We start from the raw sequence: 26,891 nt of genomic DNA on the forward strand, positions 1-26,891 counted from the left end.
AGTGAAACAAATGTTTGTGTGTGTGTGTACATTCTGGTTTTTTTTTTTTTTTTAATGTGATGCCATTTAAATATGACAGATTAAAGAAAAAAAGTTTGTAATATAGTATTAAAAATGCACTTGTTTCACATGATCTGATTGTTAAAAAATCATGAGCTCTTGAATCTGGAGGGAGTTTCTCAGCACTGTGGGTCAAGAGGGGTTCTGAAGCTCTGACATTTCAGAGAAAGAGAGAGAGAAAAATACATTTTACAATATTTTCATCTATGCTAAAGTAAGAAATGGAAACTTGCTGGAAACAGTTTTCAGGAATTAGTCAGGGCTAAATTTGTGATGCATCTGCATCTTTAGAAGGACAACACCGGTGGTTTCTTTCGCACTAAATTGAAGGTGAGATTGCAACACGGTGGGCATGTTCATGGTGTGTGTGTGTGTGAGAAGGACGTGATTTTATTTCTTCACTTCCTGATGCAGTGGGTTTGAGGTGGCTGAAGAGCGGAACCATTATTGCACTCAACCTCAGAGCTGAGTTTATTCCTCTAACACTCCTTTTCTCCTATTTTTTTTTTCTCTCTCCCCATTCACTTGCTCTTAAGTAAGTGTGAAATAAGCATTTGCTCTGTGTCCCTTCCGGATTTTTCGTGAATGTTCTATTCTAAGATGCATTGCATCATCTTTGTCTATTCACCAATTTTTTTAGTTTTGTTTTGTTGCCTTATTCCCTTTTTTTTTGTATTGTGGTTTATGAAAGTGATTCCCAACCAGGAATTCTTGTAGGCCAGTGGGTCCCTATAAGTAGGATCCAGGGGAACCATTTTGATATTAAGCCTAACAAACTTTTTTTTAAGGAAATCAAAAGATGACTTTTTTGTTTTCTTTTGCTAATGTTAAAGTTTCTCCATCCTTGCCCTCAGAACTGTCAAAAACTATGAACGAATTTATTGTTTTTATTTTAAAAATAAATGATTGCAATATTGGCAATTTTAGTGACATTAATGCCTATGCTAAAGATAAAGGTTTTGTGTTGATGATGAGAAGGCCGAGACACATTTATTTATTGAGAACCAACTTATTTGAACAAAAAAAATCATATTTTAACTGTGCCATATTCAGCAGAGCTATACATGTTTTTACCCAATTCTGGAGCCTGTGATTGAATCAATCAGTTGGACTCCATTGATAGGCATTGACGTGAGTAATCAGTGTTTATGATGCGCTGTGAAGTCTGCGTGATTCCACACTGTCAGCATTAATTAAACTGTGTGACGGGAGGATCTGCTAATATGTAAAACTGTAGCTTTACAACTACTCGTACATTTAAAATAATTACTCATTTTAAAGTAGTTCAACTTTAAGCTACGCTTTTGGCAACATGTGTATATATAACTAAAATGTGTGTGTGCATCATTTTTCAATAAGTTCTTTTCAAAGAACTGTCTGATAGAAAAGGTGAGCTAAAATGAATCCGACTTCCAAACATCCTAGGCAGTGTTGATTTATACAAAGTGACAAAAAGGACCGTATATTTGTTGAAAACATACAAAGTGCACTAAACGGGTTAAAACAAGCAATATACTGTCAAATGTATTTAGGTTTGTACATATTGACGCTACATTTAGTACCTGTTTTGATTCCCATTTAAGTCTATGATCCTCAGACATTCTCGTATGACTTTGACCATCTTTAATTGTGTAAACAGAAGCAGATTTAAGCTAATTGAAACTAATTAGGAAATGTGATGCTTTGTTTACATGTGATTCAGCAGTGTGAAGACCTTGATTGTCTGTGGCTATTCATTCTCTCGGGCCCTTCTGCCCATTGAATATGAGCCGTGCTCATACACGTTATTGCGCAGAGATTGTGCCGCTCATTAATCACATGACCTTCAAGGGCGAGCTTAATGACCTTGCAGGAGCATATCAGGTGGAGATGGCTGATGCTGGGGAATTAAATTGTTTCTGATCACGTGGTTCTTCATGGAGTCTGTAGCAAACGGACTAGTGCTAATTTCACATTTCACCTGCATGACACACTGTACCATGGGGTTATATTGTTTTAGTTTAAGTTAAGCTGAGATGGAAGAACCTGGAAAAAGGTCAGTATGACAGAGCAACATTTGTATAAAACATCATTGAGCTATAGACATCCTATAGTGTGGCATACTGAATACCCATTATCCTCTCCCATAGGAAAGAAATGAAATCTCTTTAAGATCTCAATTGTTCCCCTAGACCGAAATTAAATTTCTTACATCTTCTGCTCCTCAGATATTTCTTTTTGAGGTAAAATACCTTGGTGATTTCACATGTTTCTCGAAGAGATCTCAATAATCTCAAACTGTGCTCATATTTGCCAAGTCTGTAAGATTTCGATAAGAACTAATTCTTTAAAAAAACAGATGATCCGAGCTGATATCCACATTCACTTTATTGCTTCATGTCAGAGATTGTTTCATTTGTTTACATCTTTATTTCTCATAATTTAGGAACTTTAGAAGAAACATCTGAGGAAAAAGTTGATGCTTAAATAAAACACAACTTACAAATCCCCTGAGCTATGAAAAAGCACCCTTTGAGCAATGAAGTCGTCCTTCTGCTAAACAACCATCACACAGCTTTGCTTATTCTTTTTTTTCAGAAGATATTTTAAATCTCTAAAACATTTCACTTGAGTATATTTAAACACTTTCCTTGAATGGTGCACGTGAGTTTTCTTTGAGAGTTTGTCGCAATGAATCATTTCTCTGATGAGTGTCTTTCAGCACTGAACTCAATGAAAGCTTTTTGTGATGCGCCTTTTTCTCTTTTTTTTTTTTTGTCATTCTACTTTCTCATAACCTTATAATTATTAAAGGTGATTATAATCCAGATCCCACTGATGTGTAAACTTCATATAAAACTGTGTCGGCAGCACTTTCGCTTCCAGCAGCAATCTTAGCATTAAAACATGGTCTTTCTTCTCGGTGACATTAAAATGGAGGGATTTTGTTTATCCGTGCCTTTGTTTATTTAACATTTCGCACAGCGGGGGGAGTTTTCAGATAGCTTGTTTTCAAGACAGTCCCTGCAGACAGCGAGCAAACACTCCACAGTTTCATCAAACAGAACAATGCTCAACTTTCCCCCCTCAGCGCCGTGCAGCCAAATACGCCAAAGCAGTGCACCACGGCTCAGGATGATTGAAAATTATTGTCAAAATTTTTTAGTGTCTGTAGCAATATGCATGTGGAATTTGTTTTACTGTCTCTCTCCTTTCCCTTCTTTTTCTGGATCAGAAACATAGATGTGTACCCCTTCAAGGAGACACGCGCAGAGAGGAAGAACTCTCATAGCAACATGCATGCAATCATACACTCTTAAAAATAAAGCCTCTTGATTGGCATTAATGGTTCTATGAAGAACCTTAAACTTTTTGTTGCACAAGGGTTCTTTAGAATATTGAAATGTTCTTCACTCTAAGAAAAAAAAAATGGTTCTTTTCAATTTTGAAAACCAAAATGGGTTCTTCTATGGCATCGTTGCGAAAAAAACAACAACAAAAAAAAACTTTTTGGAATGTTTTAAGAGTGCTGACTAGACTATTGTAGAAGGATATATGTGTATTGACAACAAGAGGAAGCTCATTCAGTAAAGTTGGTTTGTCATTGACAAGAAGCTGTAGGGGTAAGATGTGTCAACCCCTAAAACAGGGTATGATTTTTTTGCGATTGCATGTTTATAACGGGCTAATTATATTCCTCTCTCTGTGATTTGGAAAGGCACCTCTTTTGGTGTGTGCGTGTCTAATTGTTTTGAAATTTATGTTAAAGTGGATTGTTTATAATATATATATACACATATACATACAGTGAGGAAAATAAGTATTTGAACACCCTGCTATTTTGCAAGTTCTCCCACTTCATGGAGGGGTCTGAAATTGTCATCGTAGGTGCATGTCCACTGTGAGAGACATAATCTAAAAAAAAAAAAATCCAGAAATCACAATATATGATTTTTTAACTATTTATTTGTATGATACAGCTGCAAATAAGTATTTGAACACCTGTCTATCAGCTATAATTCTGACCCTCAAAGACCTGTTAGTCTGCCTTTAAAATGTCCACCTCCACTCCATTTATTATCCTAAATTAGATGCACCTGTTTGAGGTCGTTAGCTGCATAAAGACACCTGTCCACCCCATACAATCAGTAAGAATCCAACTACTAACATGGCCAAGACCAAAGAGCTGTCCAAAGACACTAGAGACAAAATTGTACACCTCCACAAGGTGTAAAGGGCTACGGGGAAATTGCCAAGCAGCTTGGTGAAAAAAGGTCCACTGTTGGAGCAATCATTAGAAAATGGAAGAAGCTAAACATGACTGTCAATCTCCCTCGGACTGGGGCTCCATGCAAGATCTCACCTCGTGGGGTTTCAATGATCCTAAGAAAGGTGAGAAATCAGCCCAGAACAACACGGGAGGAGCTGGTCAATGACCTGAAAAGAGCTGGGACCACCGTTTCCAAGGTTACTGTTGGTAATACACTAAGACGTCATGGTTTGAAATCATGCATGGCACGGAAGGTTCCCCTGCTTAAACCAGCACATGTCAAGGCCCGTCTTAAGTTTGCCAATGACCATTTGGATGATCCAGAGAAGTCATGTGATCATGAGACCAAAATAGAACTTTTTGGTCATAATTCCACTAAACGTGTTTGGAGGAAGAAGAATGATGAGTACCATCCCAAGAACACCATCCCTACTGTGAAGCATGGGGGTGGTAGCATAATGCTTTGGGGGTGTTTTTCTGCACATGGGACAGGGCGACTGCACTGTATTAAGGAGAGGATGACCGGGGCCATGTATTGCGAGATTTTGGGGAACAACCTCCTTCCCTCAGTTAGAGCATTGAAGATGGGTTGAGGCTGGGTCTTCCAACATGACAATGACCCGAAGCACACAGCCAGGATAACCAAGGAGTGGCTCTGTAAGAAGCATATCAAGGTTCTGGCGTGGCCTAGCCAGTCTCCAGACCTAAACCCAATAGAGAATCTTTGGAGGGAGCTCAAACTCCGTGTTTCTCAGTGACAGCCCAGAAACATGACTGATCTAGAGAAGATCTGTGTGGAGGAGTGGGCCAAAATCCCTCCTGCAGTGTGTGCAAACCTGGTGAAAAACTACAGGAAACGTTTGACCTCTGTAATTGCAAACAAAGGCTACTGTACCAAATATTAACATTGATTTTCTCAGGTGTTCAAATACTTATTTGCAGCTGTATCATACAAATAAATAGTTAAAAAAGCATACATTGTGATTTCTGGATTTTTTTTTTTTTAGATTATGTCTCTCACAGTGGACATGCACCTACGCTGACAATTACAGACCCCTCCATGATTTCTAAGTGGGAGAACTTGCAAAATAGCAGGGTGTTCAAATACTTATTTTCCTCACTGTATATACACGTACACACACACACACACACACACACGTACACACACACACACCTCTAACCTCTAAACTGCGTTTCTGTCACTTAAAATGTTAGTTGATAGCAGATTACTTTAGTTCAGATGCATTAGTTTTACATTTATCTCATTTCTCCTTTTCTAGAGAACAATGTAAATAAAATTGATACGGCTTATTCTCCCCTACTCTATTGCTGTACTGAATGAAGAAAATTGAGTGTCTCCCTCATTTGTCTCGTTTTCTATTCCTCTTTCTTTGTGCATTCATTAGGCATAGAACAGAATGTTTCGTTTCATAATGAAAAGTGCATTATTAGGAACGAGACATTGCTCTTCAAGGTCAACTGAACTGCCAGGGTTCGATGTCAACATAAAGATGATCATGTCCAGGAGGTTTGAGGGGGCATAGCGAGAGGACAGACGCAACAGTCTACAGTTTTGAACATTATTAAATTGCACTTACTCTTGAAAACATTGCATCTGTATAAACATTGCATCTGTCTTTCTCCTCTATCTTTTTCTCTTCTTTAGTGCAGACTTAATTCATATTTTCTTCTTTTTGGTAACCATGGCAATGAGGTCAGTGGATATGATGCTTAATTGAATCTTTCCAGAGCTTTTGTGTTCACCTCTTGTGTCTGAAATCTGCTGATTTTTTTGTCTTTCTCTCAGCATTTGTGCTTCATTTTGTGTATGTTCATTCACTTAACCTCAGAACACAGATGCATGTCTAGAATAAGACTATCCGGTATATCAAATATTCTCAATGTACTGTATTTGCTACAATATTGCTGGTGAACAACAGAAGTAAACAACATGATGAACTTTGCGATGATTTTATAGAGATTCATATCTAAAAAATAAAAAAGTGTCATTGCATTAGCTGTCTCACGGCTCTCGAGAAGGAATGCGTTACGATTGAATAACATCTCTGTTTTGGAGATCATATAAAATTGTAGTTTTATAGAAACCCACATTTAAAATGTACAGTCTTTCTCTTCCCTGAAAAGAGACCCAAAATATTGATGACTCATCCTGCACTCACTCATTTTGTCCAATCAAATGCTCCCGCCCCTGAGAATGTCCCGCCTCAAAAAAAAAAAAAAAAACACCTCCTTCTGACTAGCATGTAGCAAATAATGTCTCATGGTTGTGGTGGAAACTAAAGAAAGGCTGTTGGCTATTAAAAAAAGGAACAAATCCGTTGATTAAATCCCATTCCAACTTCCTACAGTACTTCAATGGGAAATACATTAACACAGGAAAGAACACTGTGCTTATCAAGCTAAAAAAAAAAAAAAATCAAAATCAAAATCTGATTAGACAAATGTTTTAAAAATATATTTAAATAACGTTTAAAATGTAAAAAAAAAAGAAGTTTTTTTTTATTTAGCATTTGCTTGACTACAGTGTCTGTTCAGTTAATAGTTCCTCTAATTGAGGGGAAATATCCCCATAGCAAATGATGATTTGCAAAAAAAAAAAAAAAAACCCAGTGAAATATGTAATATATATGTATTGTATACCCCCCCCCCCCCCTTCTTTTTCACATTGTTCTTTCTTTACTTTTGATGACGGTTATTCATCAGTGCAATTATATGTTTTATGTCTCTGTCTGTCCGCATCCCTCTCGCTGCTTTTGTTTCTTGCTTTCACAGTGTCCTGCTGGGAGTGGAATTAAAGGATTCGACTCTTTAATGCAGTAATAGATGCTCACTGCCACTTCTGCATCTCTTTCTTCCTCTCTTTCTCTCTTTGCCTGCTCACCCTGTTTTTCACCGCCGGGCCACATTTACATACTCAAATCATTCTCAGGAACGATTGTTAAATTGATTTCAAACGACTCTGATGATTCAAGTGGTGAAACAAAAAGCCGTGCAGCCAGCCAGGCATTGATACACAAAGTGATTCACTGACACTGAAGCCTCTCCCTGAGCAGGTGCGTCATTAATACCCACAAAATTGGGGTCCTTCAAGATCCAGGCATAAGTGGAACGTCTAGTCGCCACACAGACATGCTGATCCGCACTTTGTTCATGTTGTCTCATGGGTTAATCTATGACAACACTGGTGCATGTCTTGGAGAAAATATATATATATATATATATATATATATATATATATATATATATATATATATATATATATATATATATAAACAGTTTTTCTTGTTATAAATATAGGCTACTTTATAATAATGATTCACAAAAGAGTAACTTATGAAATAAACACATCGAATGGCATGGCCACAAAAAAAGATTAAATAAATTATAAAAGATAGAAAGAAAAAAATAGAAAAATGAAATTGTGACAATAATACTATATATATATATATATATACGTTTAATTACACCATTAGCACAATTAGCAGTCCACTTTTTGACAGCTTGCAATCAACCTCTGCACCATGTCAAGCTAGATAATTATTAGCTGTACAGTATAGCTTAGCTACACCAGCTTGGAAATATCATGGATAGGTGGAAAAGGGAAAAATAAATAAATAAACGAACACACTCCACATCAGATTTGACATATGCACTATAAAATAACCATTAGCAGTTAGCTACAATCTGAAGTGACAGTCTATCAATAATGTCCGTCTGAAAATGGGACAGGTTTGTTGCTGCCTCTAAATCATTGGAGAGTCCATAGAGCTGAGACACAGGCAGGTATAGAAAATGCATTAAGTCGAGATGTTGATGGGAGTGGTGTGAGCGTGGGGACACTTAAAGCTCCAGGGGATGTGACTTTAGCATGCCCTGTGCTGACACACACACACACACACACACACACACACACACACACTGGAGTAATAGCTCAGCATTTCAGCTCATCACCCTTTACCTTTAAACCCTGTAAATCTGAGCGTGACAAAGGTGATGATGTTGTTGGGAGTCTTTCAGGGTTTTTTTTTTTTTTTTAATGTTGTAGCTCTGTGAGATTTAATTTAATATTGAGATATTTCTACCTAATGACTTCTATGACTGACTGCCAAGCGTTGTTCCACTGAAAGTTAATCGAAAATGAATATGCATTTTGTATCAAGTCACTAAATTTCAATAGCCCCAAAATTTAATTTCCTCTCCATCTAAAAAAAAAAGGAAGATATGAAAGCCTGCCAGAAAAAGCCCTTAATTGCTCTCAATCTTTTATCTATATTGATGTCACTTATGATATTCTTTAATAAAACAGAATCATTATAGCTCTATTAAACATCTCATAAAAAGGTCTACATTTTTTTTTTTTTTTTTTTTTTTTTACCGTAGCATATATAAATCTCTTCTGCTGTGATCTCTGGTTAAATCTGCGTTTATTTAGTAGACTAACTCAGACCTTTTACCCACCCAACAGCCCACTCTCAATACATACAAACACCCACTTAACTCTGTTGCCTCCTCCCCATGGCCACATTAGCATAAAATTAGCCTAGGCTGTGCATATGAATGGGCTCTATTCATGAATGAAGTGAATGTGTGTCAGGTTGGACCAGAGCGCCACGTGCCTTTTCTCTCCTGCTGGTATTAAAGTGGCAGCGTCTGATTGTCTGCTTGCCAGCGGAGCCCAGCCATCTGCCCGCGTGCCGCTCTACTTGGCATAACAGGCTGGCGTTATGGCAACAAGTGTCTTTTTCCGCATTGCCACACTCACCAGCCCTGCAAACTTGGCAGCCAGCCTGCCCGTTTGCCCGCCCCCGTATGCAGATAAAGAGCTTATTATGCCCAGGCAGTGGGTGGGGGAGCAGGAGGCGGGGCTGCTGATTTACATATCACCGCCGAGTTGACACCCTCCAGATGCAAAACAGCCAAGTAGCAATTAAGGCTGCTTAGTGCTTTTGTTTAGTGTGGTGAAGTGGGCAAGCCGGGCGGGCATTGCTCAGCCGCCTCCAGAGGGGACGTGTATGAGAATTTCAGCTCGGCACGTGGCGCCTACCCGCCCCTCCCTTTTCGTAGCTCGGCACGCGTGCGGCTTGAATATACGCACCCCCGACGCTAGGTGGTCTGCTGACTTAGGCCTGGCACTATGAGCTGCTTGCAGGCACTAGCCAATGATTACATGCATCACAAACCACTGATACTGACCGATTACTGATGAATCGAGCACTTTACAACAGCCAGCGTATTCAGTCTAATTCAAATCTTTATGTTGTGCTGGCTGATATGGCAGTCATGTTAGACTTTATACTGACACTTAGTGGCCTGGATGCAACATCACGCAAAACCAAGTTGGCATTGTAGAAATGTGCTATTCACAGTCAGCCACGATTCATTTTCAAGCAAAAGTGTCCAAAAACGGGAAATTATTGAGATGAAATAAGTTTGATCCATCTGGTCATGTGATCTTAAAGGGAGAGTTCACCCAAAAATGAACATTCCGTTATTAATTACTCAACTTCATGTCATTGCAAACCCATAAGACTTCGGAACACAAATTAATATATTTATGATGAAATCTGAGATTTTTACGTCCCTCTGTTTACAGCTACGCAACTACTACTTTTGAGCGGTCTAGTCTAAATTTTCTGAAGAGAATCGATGGCTTTATATGATGAACAGATTGAATTTAGGCTTTTATTCACATATACCCCTTTTCCACCAAGGCAGTGCTGGTGCCGGTTCGGAGCCGGTGCCTACTCGCGAACCAGTTCTTTGTGTTTCGACAGCCAAAGAACCGGTTCTCGGCCAGGAAAATTGGTTCCAAAGCGGCACCAACTCTTTGCTGGACTAGAACCGTTCTTTTGCTTACGTCGGGGGCTGGGGGCGGGGTTATTGTCGAACTTCTTCTCGAACGTAACCTCCGTCTATAGTAATCCAGACGAGCAGCACAAATGTGTTCTAAACGTCTTCTTCTGACCCCAATATAGGATCGCAAAGCCAGGAGAAACATTTGCAGAAAGACGATGTAGTCCACCATTGTAATTGTTATGCTTAAAGTTGACGCAAGCGTTTCTGGGAAAGCTAAGACGTATGGCAACGTACACAGTGACGTAACGACGTTGTTCGCTGGGCTCTCTAGTCAGTGGAAAAACAAACAGGTTCTGAGAAGGTTCGCAAGTTGAACCAACTTTGAACCAGCACCGGTTCCGAACCAGTTCTTTTTTGGTGGAAAAGGAGTAATATAAACATTCATCAACTCACACATCAGTTGGGGTTAACGGAAGTTCAAGCATGTTCGCTTGACGTGTGAGAACCAATGAGGTTTATTCTCGTGTTACGCAGCACGTTTGAGCTTCAGCAAGAACCAATGAGGTTTGTTCTCGAGCGTCAAGCTGGTTCGGTTGAGCTTCTGTTTATGTCCGCTGATCAATGTAAATATTTAAATACAAGACTAAATTTAATCTGTTCATCATTTAAAGCGATCTTGTCTTCTAAAAATGTTTAGACTGAACCGTTCGATTCATATGGATGAAACATTAAAGTGGTAGTTGCGTAGCTGTCAATGGAGGGACAGAAAGATTTCAGATTTCATCAAAAAGATCTTATGGTTCTTATGGCTTTGGAATGACATGAGGGTGAGTAGTTAATGACAGAATTTTCATTTTTGGGTGAACTAACTCTTTAAAATGGCTTTCACTTTAGTTGGATTTAGTCATTTTGTTGTATATTTTGTGTTTTAAATATTTGTATTTTTATTCAGTTTTTGTTTGTTATTTAGTACACCAAGTTAAGCTAAATGAAATGTTTCCATGCCAGCTAACTGAAAAAAAAAACTAAAAAAATATTTTATTTTCTAAAGTTAATAACTGGATCCAGGCGATTAAAAATGTAATCCAGACCTGACCTGGAGAGATGCATGTTAGGCCGAGTGAAAGGTGTGCGCCTGAGTTTGCATGTGCACACAACATGCATTGATGAATTGTGGGTGTGTTTCTTCATCTGTTGAGAAGACCTTCCATAGCAGCGGTATAGAAAAACACTTACTGCTAATGCAAATAACAGGGCAGTATAAATCAGTGGCCAGGAGCGGGCAAGCGAATATTGTGTAATAGTTATTGCGAAATGAAGTGGCATTGGGATCAATACCTCACTATATCTCACTCGGCTGTGGTGGGCCTTTGTAGGCAGGGGTCCTCTCTACTGCCTCCACGGGGCACCATAAATCTGTTGGTGTGTCTGGATGTGTGTGTGTGTGTGTGTGTGAGTCTGTGCCCTCTTATTAAAGAGAGCCAGTAATTAGCACTTTGCCCCAAAGCTGCTTGGAAAATCTAGCCTCACGTAAAGGTATTGCACTAAAATATGTGTCATAGAGTGCATGTTCTTTTCTTTTTCTTTTTTCTTTTTTTTTTTATAGTCTCACAATATTCAATATTTCCATTCAGATGTGATAAAAAGGATTATTAGACTGGTGGTAAGTGGATGAATTCTCTGTATGTTTTCCCACAATTCCTTGTACAGTAACTGTGTCAACCCAGTCAATACATTCTTAAAGGTTTTAAAGCAAAATGCGTTCTAAATATAATTTATGCTCATCTCCAGAAAATGAAAGAATGTACTCAACACATTGTCTGTACACTTTGCAATTGAATTTTTCTGTGCTTTTGTAAGTATTGTTTTAATATAAAGAGCACAATAATGGCTGATCTCCAAGAGAGGGTGTTCGTCCCTGTGCGTCTTTGTGTCCAAATATGCGTTTAGGTGCACGCTGTTATGGTCACCATGTACACCTTTGTTATTTGGTACAATATGCCATCTATTGTCATGGATGTGGTTTGGTCTTTTCCATGGCTTGTCCATTACAAGGTTTATTCACAAGTTGATTTTATATGGTGTTAAGTACGGCCTTGGGGCCAGAAATGATTGGGACCAGTCAGAAATATTCGAGTAAGAATGTTGATCAGTCAGCTTGCAGATTAGAGACCTTGGTGTTTTCTTTGAGACGGCTGATTGAAGTGGATGAGGAAAATTGAATTTCAGATTTGATTGAAGGCTGTTTGATTATGATTATTTCTTTGTGTGTCCTTTTTAGGTCGGTGAGGAAACGAGGAAAGGGATTTTGCAGCTGTTCTTCATCGACTGTTGGTGAGTCTGAGCGCACAAAATCATTAAAAGAAGTTTGTCGTCACACTGTGTGTAATTTCCGAACGTGGCATCTGTAACCTACCTCGTGGGCAAATTTTCCGTCTCTTTTCCACAGCGGCCGTAGTGCATTCGGCTGGGAGAGTGAATTATCACTGTGGCAGAGACGTTTGTGCAGGTTTAGATGTGACAGTATATCTAAAAGAGCTCACTACAATATTGATCTCTCACACTGAAGTCGTTTGCCATGTGCTATTCCTGGCCTCTGTCACTCACTGAGAATTATGGGTAAAAAATAGAATGCCACTGCATGACAAAATGTCATATCGTTTCAAGCAAGTAAAGGAAACAAGATACATTTCTGCATCTATATCTGCGCTTTGCATAAAATGGCAAATATTTTTGGCTTTAGAGCACAAATGTTTGTAATAAGATGTAATTAATACATTCATTTACTATTTTAAACGTGCAATTAGCATGTGAGCTTCCTTAAAAATAATTATCAAACTTTTTGGAATGGTTTTAGGAAGGATATATTTTGTTTCCCTCAAGGGGAGAAGGTGGAAAAGCTCTTCACTCTTTTGCTTGAAAAAAACTATTTTGCCTTTAAGACGTATGATACTAAAAGGAGTGCTGCTTTTTTAATACTTTATATTGAAGCCCCACTGTTTTAAATGCAAGCAAGTAATTACCATATAAATATCAGCCTCTCTTTTATGAGAATTTTAAAGACACTTTCAGTGTAAAAAACAGATGTTGAGGCAATCTCACATAATTGGATATCGACATTATGTGGTTTTGCTAATCAACACCAATGAAGAGGCATTCTATTATTATTATTTTTTTTAATTTATTAATCCACTCAAGTGCAGTTTTATGGCTCTGAAGTGGTAGACTTGTAAACCAACAGGCCTGCTCTCTCAAAGGGGAGCCAGATGGAGAAGGAAAGTGTTTTGGCAACATGTTTTCCAGCAAACGACACACACACACACACACACACACACACACACACACAGGCTAACAGTCTCTTCATTTGTAAACCGATGTTGGTCTGTAGGTCTTTGCTAGCCATATGGCTGCTCTTCAAGTTCTTCTTCTAAGCAATCTGTATCTCACCCCAGCCTAGCCTTGAACTTGGAGACACTGGATGGAGGTCAAATGCCAAAGGTCATCCTGCATGTCTGAGGTTGATCTTGTCGTGTGGATTATGAAGCGGTGGGTTGTTTGCTCTTCCACTCTGGAGTGGAGGAAGGGGCAGTTGCTCAGCACAGCTCAGAGCTACAGCCTCTGGCGATCGAGTTGGACTCATGTGTAAGCTGTGTGTTGTAGGGTTAGAGTTCCTGACCTCTGACCTGCATCAGTGAAGGACGCATGATACAGCATGAACAGTCCTAATGCCCTCCTCAATGAGTGGACAATAGACACTGCTATTGATCCACTGGTGCAGTCTGTCTCACTGTTTAAGAGAACTCGGTCAGCTTGCTGTCAGCAACTAAATCTACTAGAGATGTGCATTGAATATGCAACAGATGAATCAAACAATTATGGGGTGGGGTGATGGTGAAGGTTTTCTTTTTCTTTCTTAAATTTTTTAATGTCTGTGTCAAAATAATAGCTTAAAAAAAATGCACATATACATACGTACATATATATATATATATAAATAATTTGTGATAAAATTTTTATTAAAGGCATTAACTATGTAAATTTTCACCACTAGAGGTCGTTTATTCAAAACAAAGGCGTAGCTTGATGACGCCTTGATTTCGCAGAATTATGGGAGTTGTTGTCTTCACCTCTACAGCCGGTGGAGAATGCAACAGAACTCGGGCAGAAATCATATTCATGGATGACTGGTAATGTATTATAGATTTATTAACGTTACGTGGTTTCTACACGTTTCCATGGTTTATACAAATTATATCCGGAAATCGAGGGTAACGCACGCAAAGGTATGATGTCATTGATTGGCGACGCACAGACATGGTTCGTGTCCTGGTTAAAACTGCTTATTTCTCTGGATTTAAACATTCTTAGAAACATTTGGGATAATGTAAGTACACAAATCAACAAAATATATAACATTGTTCTAGTCGTTTTTGGATATTTTGATCCAAAAATCGTACATAGTGTGCCTTTAAGACGATAGATAGATAGATAGATAGATAGATAGATAGATAGATAGATAGAGATAGATAGATAGATAGATAGATAGATAGATAGATAGATAGATAGATAGATAGATAGATAGATAGATATCAATTTGTTTTTCTAGACAGAAATACTAATACATTAGTAATAATTTATATATATTTGTAAGAATACTTCATTTACCAGAATGCATTACGTTACATTTCTTTGAGTAACAAATCTGTAAATTTCTTCATTCATAAAATCATCCCAAGTAATTTCCTATTCAACTTCCAGAGGTGTGTGTACTGAAAGAGACAGTTTTGGATTTTAAGAAACCCTGAGGTGTATGACCCCATGAAAGTTTTCCATTACCTCTGATGCATTGCGCTTTAAACTTAATCCTCACACGTGAAGAAATGATTTTGATCTTTGCTCTGTCTGTGAGATTAGCACTTAACGCGAGGGATCTTTACGCCAACTTACACCATTCTTTGCTTCGGTTACAATCACAATAAAACTATGTGTAAAACGCTGCAATAATAATACATTACAGCTAGTATAACTGACTCAGGAAGCCCCCGTTTCCCTTCAGATAGCACCATGTGATAAACAGCACCATGAGGGCCACTCATGCTTGTGGCAGGGCCAGGTGTTAGACCACCACCTTCTTCAACCCAAACCAGCCAAACCATGTCCTAATACTCTCTCTCTCCTCCCTACTGGCTTTGCAATAGGAACATCTGGATGTGAAAGCAGCCTAGAAATACACAGGCACAGCAGGCCCTTCTCTCCTTTCCCCCCTCCTCCCTTTCCCTCTCTCCCTCACTTGTGTCGAAAATCTGCTGGAGTGGTCAGAGGTAGAACAACATGTGGAGCGGCCGTATTCTCTTTCGTTTTCCTTTTTTTCTGGTTTGTTTTTTTCCCCTCCTTCTCGTTCCAGGGGAGATCCAGGCCAGTGATAATCCCTCTCTCTCCTCATTAAAGGGAGCTGAATAAACACAGGCCTCTTCCAGTTGTTCCTGCAAATTTCCTCACCAGCCGTCAGGAGACCTTAGAGCGGGCCGGCCCTTCAAAGGCCTGGAGGGCTGGAGGTGGCTCGGGGAGTGCTGGGTCAGGAACATTAGCCGCCACTGAGGGAGCCCGGCCCGGCCCGGCACTCACTTAGCCTGCGGTCAAAAAGAGAGAGAGCATAAAGACAAAGACCGAGCTCATGGAGATAAAGCTACAGACATTTTGTGCAAGTTTTGTTGCGTTTGGCCCCTTCTTTCTGTATTTGGAGCTGGTTTTAGGAAGAAATACTTCAGAGTTTTAATAACACACTCACTTAGTACAACACACCACACACTAATAAGGATTTTGCGGTGGGCAGGGATTCTAAATGAGTAGTAATACTCCAGACACAGGCCAATCTTCTCCTTGGTTAAGTTAGAGCCTGTTGTCGGCCTTGTTTTAATTTACAAGCTGTGTAGTGACATTCATTTTCTCCTCTCTTCACTTCCTGCCCATCAGCTAAGAGGGGCAGCGGTTCACTTGCGTCGCTTGTGGAAAAGGCAATTAAACAGTCCGAATGACTGCGGCAACTTCAGCGGAGAGCGAAAAGGAGCCAACCCTCTTGTTTAATTGCTTACTCACTAACTCTGTAGGATGAATAAATTGATCAAATTGTGTCCCAAGAGGTATCGAGGAAAAAGCACCACCCCAAAATGCCAAAATTGTATCTATTATCGCAGTCCATTGTTTTTGTCCACTGGTTTTATTTGATGTTATGTTATACTGATTTAGAATTTAATTTTCAAATTATAAAATGTATGATTGAGAGAAAATCGTGTTGCCAGAGACTTGGAGCGGCTGTGCTCCGATAATTTCAAACGTAGTCATATTGAATAAAATGTGCCTCCACCTAAATTTTTGCATAACTTCAAAAACGTACCTATAATTTACTACAGTTTCCCACTGAATAGAACACTAGTGACAGTAAAAGGGCAACAACTTTTATTTCTTTCCACACAAATTATGATTTCAGGCGCAGATTATCAATTAATAAATACTTATGTAATTCCTTCCACAATACTATGTTTTTTAACCTCAAACTCTATTACCATAGTTGCGTGATTTGTAAACGAATACAGTTTGACGTTTGCATGACATAACCAGCTCCACATGTATGGCTTTTCTGACATAGTAAACTTGCTCGGTAGTTTACCTGGTACATCACTTTACTTGTGAGCACTCTTCGAGAAGACTTCGAGAAGCAAGCTAAAATGGCATGGTTGCTTCATAAATCACTTTTGCTTTTGTTAATACTATAGGTTAGGTTTAGTGTAGGTGGTTAGTTACTTTTGAATGCGATAGATCATTAACCTTTTAGCGGCACTCATTGGACATTTCATTTCCGAACTGCCATGAAAATGTTGCCAGAAGTATCTGTTTCTGAGAAAACTGAATGCACTTTTAATGCCATTCACTGCACATTTCACTTTGAAAGTGCTGCAAGATGTGCAAGAAGCACACGTTAGATACGTTGATCTGTGGTGCTTATGTGGGCATATTGTATTTGAATCCAGCTTGCAACATTTACCCATACCATTCATCCATTATTTCTCATCATCGCTCTGCTGTCACCAGTGTTGAGGAAAGTTACTTTTAAGTAGTGCAGTGCAATATTACATTACTCCCTAAAAAAGTAACTAATTACGTTACTTAGTTACTTTTTATGGAAAGTACGTTACGTTACTTTTTCTCATGTGGGCTGGGCTTGTTTGTTTGTTTTCAATAACAAAAAAAGTAATTTTTTTGGCAAATGTAAAGGCCCTTTCACCCCAAAAATGAAATGAAAAAGCCTCAGGCTTAAAGGGGTCATCGGATGCAAAATTCACTTTTATATGGTGTTTGCATATAAATGTGTCTTTGCAGCGTGTGGACACAACCACCATACAATGAAAAAAATCCATTCACTCCTGTTTTTTAATCCTCAAAAAGTCTAAACACTCTCAAAACCCGTTTGGATTTTCTGAATACTATGATGTCATAATGCTCATGCTCCGCCCACGACCACTGACGGACTGCGCCATATTAGCATATTTCTGCCTTCAGCCATTCGACACCCCCCATGGAAGAGAGGGGTGGGGTGAGCAGTTGCTCATTATCATTTAAAGAGACGTCCACCGAAACAGGTCACTGTGAACAAAGCTGTTTTTGAGGAGGTAAAAAGTGTGTTGTTTACACAACCATTGAGGAATTTTAACCAAAGTATATTACAAACTTTACATGAAAACCCTAAAGAATTATACCAACTTGTGGAAAATGGGCATCCGATGACTGCATTAAGGAAATGCAAATTCACACCTGTACAGTAGCTCCAACAAACCTTTCAGCTGCTGCCATTCTGGATCGCAGAAGAATAGGACATAGGAGAAAATAGTTCAACTTTATTAAGCAAAAAAAAAAAAAAAAAAAAATACAAAAGAAAAAAAGAAACACATATCTGATGTTTATCTAAAGCAGGGGTGGGGAACGTTGATCCTGGAGGGCCATTGTCCTGCAGAGTTTAGCTCCAACCCTGAATAAAACATTTGGCTGCCTGCAACTTCAGTAATCCTGAAGACATTGATTAGCTTCAGGTGTGTTTGATTAGGGTTGGAGCTAAACTCTGCAGGACAATGGCCCTCCAGGATCAACGTTCCCCACCCCTGATCTAAAGGCATTTTGGCTATTAGTATTTTTGAATTGGATCATCGAAGGTCAGCAGCAAAGACAATGTTTGATAAATTGAGATTAAATACATTAAGTATATTTATGTAATTCAACATTTAAGTATTGCAGGTTTGTGTAATAATCTGAATTTGCATTTCATTGTTTTTTATTTTATTTTGAGGAATACTGAATCTGTTTTTGTGCAAGTGAGATGAGTTAATGCATGTTCATATTAGTCTAGAACTGCAATAACCATCATGTTCACAGAGCGCACAACATAACGTCTCTGCACTTACTCCTGATTTCTCTCAACATGGTGAGCTGTCAGCCAATACATGGGAAAACAAAGTAACTTAGATTACTTATCTGAAAAAGTAACTCAGATATTTTCTTGTAAATTTAAAAGTAATGTGTTACTTTACTAGTTACTTGAAAAAGTAATCCGATTACGTAACTTGCGTTACTTGTAATGCGTTACCCCCAACACTGGCTGTCACTATAAATAAATGGTCAAAAATGTTCGTTTTTAGTAACTATATATAACCTTAGAAACTATATATCATTATACACCATTCATTGTCTATAGCGGCTGTGTAAATAAAACGTGGACTGGTTTGTGAATTATATTTCAGATGCATATGTGTACGTGTGTGTTTTACGGTGTGTGTGCACATGAGAAAGCCTTGTGGCCATCAGACTCCCATCAGGCCATTATTATTGGTTGAGCAGAGAGTCAGTGGCAGAGGCACCTGCCTAGAATACTAATGAGCACAGCAGGCAACACCCACATACACACATTAAGCATGCACATGTATTGTTTGATCACTCACACTTACTTGATCTTCTGTATCAGAAAGGAAACAAGATGGATACAAGATGGCTGCCACATGGACGTGCTCTCTGGACATAGACGTGTACACTTCACTTCATCAGCAGCATAGACACATCATAGCTTACACATGCTGAACTAACGTCACACACCACAGTGTACACACACCACCGGCTGCTGTGCAAAGGCAAATATGGCCTTCTACGTCCCCTTTTGGTCTGTTTTACGCACACACACACACACACACACACACGTGAGGAGACATAGAGGAATGGTCATTACAGGGTGCAAGGCAAACAAGCTTGTGTTTCTGGGTCCATTTTTACTCTGCATGTGTTGGGGAAGAAGCTTGACATTTGTGAAGTATCTAGGGTTTTTTTTTTTTTTTTTGTTTTTACTAAGCCTGGCTTTGTGTATTATGAATATTGTGGGGAAAAAATCACTTGTCATGTGGCTCATTTGTAAATCACTTTGGATAAAAGTGTCTGCTAAATATATAAATGTAAATTTAGTTTGTTGATCGACAAGCTACAGAGCCAAAATAGTCAAACTACCGTATAATGTAGCTACTTTTTTTTAAATAGTAAATTTAAAGGGTAGCTATTTTACAAGTTACAAACAAAAGTAGTTGATTAGAGTGAAGTGAAGACATGTAGAGGGCAGTGTCTTTTATATAATTAGTTATTATCTAGCCCAGATGAACAGGGAAATGAACACACAAATGTAAAGTTAATGCATCCATAATCCATATAATAAAAATAATTGCTTTTTAATCTTATTGTATATAGCTTATTGTATATATATCCCATGGGTGACAGCTTTATTAAATCATAAAAGTATTTTAAAATTGCCCATATTGCAAGTCTCGGTCACACTCATTCAAGCATTTACCGCTTCCAGAAACATTCTGTTAGTTTGACATCAGTGATGTCACATGCATTTCTCTTACACCTTGTGTCTGATTGACATGGCAAGTTTTTAAAATAATTTTGAAAAAGAGTTGTGAGGGTGCGATTTACAGTAATTACTACTTGCAGTTCTTCATACACATCTATAGCTGTATAAGACTTGAAATTGAATTGAATACATTTTTGGTGCTTTTTTTAATGGATTGAGTGTAAGTGTCTTGTTAGTGTTTTTTTTTTTTGTTGTTGTTGTTGTTGTTGTTGTTGAGGAGTGTTTAGGGGTGGGCCCAAGGGCTCAAAAATATAATAAAGATGCTATAATATATACATACAGTATACAATATTGAGCCTATGGCCACTTCAGTATGTTGCATCATTCAAAAACATTAATATAGCAAAAATTGCCACATTTTGGTGGTGCATGAATAAAGGTTACCCTGTCCTGCACAACACTGCTTCCCCCAGTGGTAAGATAAAAAGTCACTTTCAGAATGGCCAAGAGTTTTCTGATTAAAAAACCTGTACATCCCTGTAAGAAGGGCTAATTAATGAATGCAGACGTATTGATTAGTAAAGTGACAGGGCCGAGACGTAATGAGGGGCTGACAGAAGCTGAAAATGTCAAAGCCAAAAGGTTTCCAGGAATGAAGAGGGACTGAAGAAAGGAAGAGAGAGTGGTGGTGGAAGGGTTGGTTAGGTTGAGTTCAAGGCCATCGAGAGGTACGCTGACCCCGAGGAATGGGGGACGCTGGAGAAGAATCGTGAATGGCGTGATGGGCTCAACGTGTCTGACATTCAGCCGACTCTATAGGACCCAAGGGAGAGCAGGGTCAGGAGTACCCCCTCCATCCCCCCTCACATTACTGCACCATTTCAAGCCGCCCAGCACCTATTTCCTTCAATAAAAACTAATAACCTTCTCTGTCAGGAATCACAGCAACCCTTAAGTGTTGGACTGAAGGGGCCCACGCAGGATGGGCTGTAATTGCAGAACAGGAGTCCAGCCCCAACCCCCAAACCTGAGCGTGCGCGCACTCAAAGATCCCTGTTTTCCAGGACATGTGAATTTGCACTTTTTTCACTCAGCGTCTTGCTCTTCGTGGCGCTGATTGCATGCACTGCTCGGACTCTACTCAGCAATCAGCCAAAGGCCGTGGAGCAGCAGCAGCTCAAGGACGTTTTTAATTGGAAGGATGCTGCAAAACAGGGAACGGCACATTCACAAAATTCACAAGGAAAGCAGGCCAGCTGCTGTAATGCATTATGGTGTGCAATTCAGATCTGCTCGTATAATTAAATATGCACCTTCGCTCTACATCTTTGTGAAAACAGGATGTGCCGAAGTCCTGAATATTCATAGAATTTGTCCGTCCATTTATTTAAAAGAAAACTAATCAGAATTCTTCATTTAATCACTAGATAAACACTGGAAATAGCACCTATACAGAACATTGCACTGATACCGGTTTCATAGTTGCTATTCTAGATATGTACATCCAACATTCTCTGTTCTCTTTTTGCAGTAGGCATTTGTTTACTAAAACTGGCACCATGTCCTGTAATAAAAGCCATTATGGTGAATTTGACAGGACTAGTATTGAGTCAGTGAGATAAAAGTTCACCCTTCACTGCCATCATATTTTGATTTTAAATACCCCTATTAGAGCAACCTAGAAAAGCCAATTTCTCCGATTTGTTTTGTTAGGTATATATCTGCAAACTTTTGTGTTAGAGAAATAGAACACATTCACGCTGCCATGATTATACTATCAAATGCACCATTCCCACTATCCCCCTCCTCTTTTCCGCTCTGTATCTCCATCTCTTCCTCCTCCTATAGTCTCATTTTTAATGGCAGATGAATGAGACAAATGGCCCCTCTCTGCTGCCAACACTCGGGGCCCGGATCAATCGGAGGCCCAGCAGTAATTAACTCTTTGCTAAACTTACACCATTGATTTCCATTTAATGCTGAGCACCAAGCTCTAAATGAAGACCGATACCTGGGCGCAGGGGTGGAGGACACTGTAGGGTGGCGAGTTGTGAGGACTTGGGGATCTGACAAATTGGGCCCCCTTTAATTGGGAGTGTAGCAGGCTTAGCAAGGCCTGGTTGGATAGAAAGGCCCAGCTGGGGCCTAATTGGGGTGGGTTGTGCGCACCGGAGGGGACCCTGTCATTGTCTTTAGTTTGTTCCTCTATTACTCCACGGGGACCAGCTAGACCAGCGAATACAGTAATTCCTTATAGCTGCGGTGGAGTGGTCATGTGACCAGGCAGCAGAGTGTAATCAACAGTCCATGTCTGTCTGCTTTCTCCTGGTCTTTCTCTCGCCTCCCTTATCTGTCCCGATCTGTATATCCATCTTTGCGTAGCAGAGCCGGGCAAGTTATTAAATACTTGAGGGCGTTAATGAATAGGATGCTTTCTCAGGCCTTGCTAAGCTTTTGTATTACGGCAGTCTGTCAAAGGCTTCCTTTGTTTGCACTTTCTAATTGAATCTGTACAAACACGATCCCCTTCCGAACGGGGGTCTGCGAGGCAGCGGTTTGCCGCACCGAGGCAGTGCAGATGGAGCTGTTCTCAAAGCTGGAGAACGTCAAATCTCATTTCGACAGAAGGCCGCTGACGGAGAACAGAAGGCGTGTGAAACGCTTACACAGTGGCGGATACATTCTGTCTTTTCCCGTCTCCTCTTCCTATTTCATTTATTCCTGACTTTGATGCATTCTTCAGAAGCATTAATGGTTTAGTCTCAAATCAGTTTACCATCCCGCCGCCATCTATCAGGGAAATAGATGGAATTTTGTATTTGAGGCTATTGTTAGCGTGATCCGCTCTGTTCTCTGTAGTGTAATGGTTTGCCCGTGGCTTGATGGCTCTTGTCTGAAACAGTTCTCCATTGTTCTATGGCCTGGTGGGGTGCTCAATGTCTCACTTAAACTGCTGTCACTTGCCAGCCAATGAACTTGACTTTAAACTTAGGGAAATCCAATTGGAGGCTAATACACCATAATGGGCTGATCAATACTAATTATGGGGCCCCACGTCGAACAAAAGATATCACTCTGGGCTCACATACACTTATGTGTGCAAGCGGCAGTTGACTGAAAGGGTATGCTCGTGTGTGTGCACGTTTTCATGCATGTGCATACCTGTTTTACGTGAGCTATGTCCCGGTAGTCATGCTCCAGTGCAATGCTTGATACATGCGCAATGTCCGATTAAGACCACCCTACCAGATGCACATCTTGGCCCTGGTTACTTCTGGCATTAAGATGCGTTTTGGTCGATCAGATCACAAGTGGACGACGCTAAATACAGGTGTAAACTGGGTCTAAAACGTTTTGAGCTTGTCCACTTTCGACCACTCCCAGAGGTATTTGAAAACGCATTCGACCGGATTGCTTTCGTAGTGTCATGTAGTGAATGTGTTAAATACCCTCAAAAGACCGTCTACTCTCCGCCTACTGATATAACGTGGAAACATTATGGGAAGTGCACTAGCCAGACGGGATTTAAACTTTCTTGGCTGGAGACCCAAGTTTAGTTTGAGGATGAAAAACGTACCAAGCACAATGTTCTCTCGCCATTCTAACGAAAGCTGATGCTCTCCGTATCGTCTCTGGTCGCGCTCACATGTAAATTGCACTAGCTTATTTGGTCAATTAGATCAAAAGATCAGATTTTTTTTTTTTATACATCGACCAAAACGCATCATAATACCAGGTGTAAACGGGGCCCTTGATATCTCACCCCTGAGCTGACTATTTCAGATCTGAAATTGGCCATGCGGCCTGATTTTAATGTCTCATACCATTTTAATTGTTCAGCCAGCACTGGTTATTGCTGGATTCAGACTGTGAATGAAGTGAGGCACGCTTACAGTCTGAAATTTAAGAAAGATTGCAAACGGCTCTAAAGAACCATCACTGAAAGTTTTGAATGGAAACGCAGGTCAAACATTTTGTGTGTGTACAGTGACCCTAAAAAGTATTTGGAAAAGTATGCCGTACTGTAAAACATTCCATTGCATTATATCAATGATTTGCAGACTTTTCAAGCCAAGTACCACACTTCATTTGGAGCACCATAGTACCTCCTACCAAGTCTCTTTAAACGCAAGCTTAATGATGTTTACCGGCATGCATCATATTTAGATGTTTAGAAGTTTTGCAATCCAATTCGAAATTATTCTGCAAACCACTTCATATATTACAATCCAATTTAAAGACACTCATTTGCAAAAAACAATTTCCTGTGAAAAGTCTGTTTGGTGTCATTATGATGCTCAAAACTTAGTGCTTAATTTAATGTTTCTGAGCCAAAAGCAGACAATGTTTAAAAAAAAAATGTGTATAGGAAACTAAAGAAAAATGACCTATTTACATCATATGCTAATGTCTGACGATGTAAACAGTGTGATGGATGAATGAAGATATATCAAAATTGCAGTTTTCCTATGAATTATGAATTGAATGTCTATTTTTAAAGTCTGTTTTTCCAGAGTCATGCTCTTTCATTACATTTTTTTATTTTATTTTTAATCGGCATTCATACATTTTAAGTGAAGTGTCCAAATACTGTATTTCTACATATAGGTTGTATTGATGAATTTAACTTTTGTTCCAGTGTCAGATTGGGTGAGGGTAGGCCTGTGACATGATGCATGGTAAATTAACATTTTCCACTTGCTCTCTTACCCTGTAGTACACAAATACATGTTTGTGTGTGTGTTTTCTGTGCGCACACATCCTGTAATTGCATTAAGAGAATGACGCACTTTCTTACTCTGTTTAAACTCATTGTAATTGTCAGTGAATGGTGCACTAGTGTGGTAATGTGAGAGGACAGAGGGACATCAATGAGACATCGTTCATAAAACCCGGCTCAATGAGACAGACCCTGTCTGGAATGTCACGTGCGCTGACACAAACTGCCTGAGTGTGTTTGAAGCCCGAGTGGCATCCACTCATTGTGACATGACTTTTATGAGGAAGAGATAGACACGACCGGACAGAAGGGGAGAGAAAGTGAATGAGTGGAACCGGTACAGAAGAGGGAGAGGAAGATAAGACAGGATGCAGAAGGACAGAGACAGACAGATAAACAAAGAGTTGGAAAAAGAGGAAGTCAGACCGATACCCTGATGAATTAAACCTCATGTTCTGTTCAAAATTGACTTTGTTTTATGTTTGGGGTCCCACATGTGTAAAAGTTAAAAATCAAACGAATTTCTCATAAATATGATAAATATGTCATCATTTTATATATGTTCCTTTGTAGACAGATGTCATTGCAGCTTTAATTAAGTAGACATACACTTTTCGGGAAATATGACAAGCATTCTAGTTCTAGTTAGTCGAGTCTCTTCAGAAAATTGGGACTAAACCACTCAATTTTTACAATCCCATTATGAACTTTTTGAAGCGTCAATGTGTCAGTTGTGTAGCTGTCAATGGAGGGACAGAAAGTTCTCAGATTTCATCAAAAAGATCTTCATTTGTGTTCCGAAGATGAATGAAAGTCTTACGGGTTTGGAACGACATGAGGGTGAGTATGACAGAATTTCTTTTTATGGGTGAACTATCCCTTCAAGTGTCTTAATATAAATAAAATGACACAGTAGATGCTTATTTTATAAATTACACAATAATTTTTTTAACTTGATATTAAGTATCGCAATAGTAAAAAAATAAATACTTGAAATACAAAATTGTAAATTCAAATTTTTATAACAAGAAAAATCTATGTGTATTTATATAAATATATATTTAAAAAATTCTCATTTCAAGTTTAAAAATAATAATTTATTGAAATGTTTCATATATGACAATATGCCACATATGGTATGGATAGACCTTCATTTGTATTTAACTTCATTCTTTCTTTAGCGGTTTCTTTAAGTCTGATTTAATGATTTTGATGGTGACTTTGAGACCAGCAACCCTCACGTCATTTTGATCACCCATATATCGCGGCTTATAATGATAATGGTCCTGCAGTCTATAAAAAACGCTTTATATTTCATAAATATTAATTCATACTACAGGTGTGTCTGAAGTATACAGGCAATAATGACCTAAGCTGCTAAATAAAACGCTATATTAGTTTACGATCCCTTTCTCTAGATTAAGAGGAGAGTGCACAGGCATGTCTCATGTGTATGAATTTATATGTGCTCGCTGTAAATCCACTGACGTCATGCATTAGCTTAATGGCATTGTTTCGACACATTGTATCAGGATGTGTGAACACAATGGCGTGTGCGGCGTTCCTCCGTTCCCTCCCCACGAATCCCCTCTTCTTCTATTCGTTTTTCTTTGCTGTTTTCCCTCCTTCGCTCATATTTCTATGCCCCTGCGCTATCTTGGACAGTCTCTCTCGCTCCCTCTCTCATCATTTTAATAGTGGACCTCAGAGCGGTTGCCATGTCGACCAGCCAGCATATTACTATGGCAACGGGTCTGTGCGGCGAGCCTGCTGATTAGGGAGAGATGTCTAGTGTAGCCTGGCCAACAGAGAGGTGCAAAGAGAGAGAGAGAAAGGGGAAAAAGGGAAAGGTGTTGGGGGGTTGTGTGTGTGTGTGTGTATATATGTGTGTGTCTTCTTGAAGTGTGTAAGGCTTTCTATAATTAGAACTGGGCAGACATTTTTACCAGCCCAGACCAGATCCGTATAAAGCCACAGCCACAAACGTGCGTCTCGCTGTTTTATTTCCCACAGCAGGACACGTTTAGTTAGTGCTGTTGACCTGGGGCTCTCAAGTTAATTGTCTTTTTGCCTTTCTATTTCTTTGTCTGCCTAATACTCCCATTATGCATCTCAGTGTGTGTCCTGTTTGTTTCTGTTTCTATGACTATGCACTTAATTTC

General features: G+C 39.3%; 1 protein-coding gene across 3 annotated transcripts in view; it reads left to right on the forward strand.

The window, feature by feature from the left end:
• The window catches only part of zfhx3b (zinc finger homeobox 3b), a 267,683-nt gene that overhangs the window by 42,493 nt on the left and 198,299 nt on the right, over nucleotides 1-26,891 (forward strand). For all 3 annotated transcript variants that reach the window (XM_079865444.1, XM_079865445.1, XM_079865443.1), the window contains exon 2: nucleotides 12,408-12,460. The gene's annotated coding sequence lies outside the window, so the exon portion shown is untranslated. The remainder of the gene's footprint in view (nucleotides 1-12,407; nucleotides 12,461-26,891) is intronic.

This window comes from Squalius cephalus (assembly GCF_949319135.1).
Source record: "Squalius cephalus genome assembly, chromosome: 3".
Lineage (NCBI taxonomy): Eukaryota > Metazoa > Chordata > Actinopteri > Cypriniformes > Leuciscidae > Squalius > Squalius cephalus.